The sequence below is a fragment of the Equus quagga genome, chromosome 5 (assembly GCF_021613505.1).
Source record: "Equus quagga isolate Etosha38 chromosome 5, UCLA_HA_Equagga_1.0, whole genome shotgun sequence".
In the NCBI taxonomy this organism is placed as follows: Eukaryota; Metazoa; Chordata; class Mammalia; order Perissodactyla; family Equidae; genus Equus; species Equus quagga.
The window spans coordinates 41,817,940-41,820,033 of NC_060271.1; positions in this window are offsets into that span (position 1 = coordinate 41,817,940).

Genomic DNA, 2,094 nt, shown 5'->3' on the forward strand with positions numbered 1-2,094 from the left:
CATGGCAGCATCTGCCATAGAGGACTGTCAAGGGGATTGCACACGTTCATGCTTGCAAAGAGCTTCTGCTGGCATGCGGCGAGTTCTCGCATTGCGTTATTCGTTAGACATGGATACCATGATCACACCCACTTTGGATGGTGGCTATGGAGGCTCGGAGAAGTGGATCATTTTCCCAGGACCACGATGAGTAGCAGAGCTGCAGCTGGAGCCCAGGTCTTCACTCTGAATCCTTTTTCAAACCTGCTACCCTCGGGAGGAGCAGGCCTCAAGTCCTCCGGGACTCCTGCCCAGGAATGACTTTAGGGAAAAGACAGCCTCGATCTACCTGGGGGTGCTGGAGCCCTGTCCCCAGGCCATGCTCCATGGCACGGCAGCAGCACCAACACCCCGGGAGTGCCCGAGAGGATGGTCATCATGCCCAGAGGGGGCTGGGAACACGGGAACCCTTCCCAGGATGCTCTGTGCTCACTCGAGTGGGCTCCAAGCAGCCACCATGACCGCTCCCAGAAAAACAAGACACCAAAGGAGGGGCTCAAGGAGCCACAAGGACAGGTCCGGCCTCTTCCTGGGAGGGGAGAGGGCTGGGGTGTTTTGGGACTGGAGCACTCAGGGGGATTCAGAGCCAGAGCCTGGACCAGGAGCTGCCCAGAGATGGAAGAGCTTCTGTAAGTGAGCAGAGTAAATGACCCTGGGTTCCTGAGGTTCTGGGTTTAAGGCTCCTTCAAGGGGCTGCCGTGGGAGGCAGAGAGGCTGTGAGCTTAGACCACATTATTAATATTCGTATAGTCGTATTATTACTATACCCACCCACCCTTCAATGGCACTCACTATGTGCCAGACACTGTTCCCAGGACCTTATAAAGAGCCGCTCAATGAGGCAGGTCCTATCACCATCCACATTTTATAGAAGAGCCTACACAAACGAGCTCACTTCCCTCCCCCTAGAAAACGCCCATTCATCCTCGGAAAACCTGCCAGGGCCTCCCTGCCCTGATCATGTGATGGAGTCGTCACTCGCCCCTCTGCATCCCTTGGTGCCCCATCTCCCATGTCTGCTGGTCTGTGGCCACCCACTGAGCTCCTTGCTCAGAAGCCTGGTTTTCTGAGTCTGCATCCCTGGCATCCCCACATGTCTGGCCCAGACAAGGGGTCAAGAAGTGTTTGCCAAATGGGACAACAGAGGCTGTGGTCCCTCTTCTCAGTCCCACAGGGCCTCGTGCAGGAAAAGGTTGCTTGTCTCCCTCGTAGGTGGCCAGGACGCTTTAAACGGCCTGTCTTCCAAAGGCGACTCTGGACTGGGCTGCCGCCTCAGCTCTTCCCCAACTCATCCTTCCAGGAAGCTAGGGGTGGGGGACACTCAGAGGGGGTCCCCAGCTTCCAGGGATGGCGGCAGGGTACCCGAGGAGAAGCCATAGGACCAGAGGGAGGGGTGCTTTCTGGGAGGGGCAGGCATATCTAAGTTGCTTATCTTCCCCACTTTCCCATATATACACGTTATGGTAACAAGACCTTGGGCATATGTGGGCTTTGCGACTTTTTGAGTCATTGTCCCATCCCCAGGCCTCATGTGATCTTTGCAAAACCACGAGCTTGGCTGGAAGGTAGCATGACTCCCACTTTACAGAAGAGGAAATTGAGGCTCCCAAAGATGGTGTCTGGAGTCACGGGATTGGTGACTGATGTTCTGAGTCCAAACCCCAGACCTCCTGTCCCCTTGCCTGGGTCGCTGCCCTTCTGCGGGCTGCTATGGGCTTCACCCTGCAGTGGGCCGGCCTGGGAACCTCCTAATTCCGCCACCAATTCTGGGCTCTTGGGAGAAGGCATCTTGCCCGTGATCTTTCTCTTTCTGATTCTCTGGAGGATTCAGAAGTGAAAAGGGTAGCAAGGCTGGGGGCGAGTGGCACAGAGAAGTCGGGTTCCTTAGGGCTGCTAGGAAGGGCAGGCTAGGGGTGTCCCCTTATACTCCAGCCAGGCAGGGTCCCCCCGCCAGCGTGCTGCTCCCCCAGCCCCGCAGCCACTAGGCCCCACTCCTCCCAGGGGCCCTCAGAGGCGTCTCTTTCTGGGGAGAGCCAAATGCCGGCGCGCTAGCCG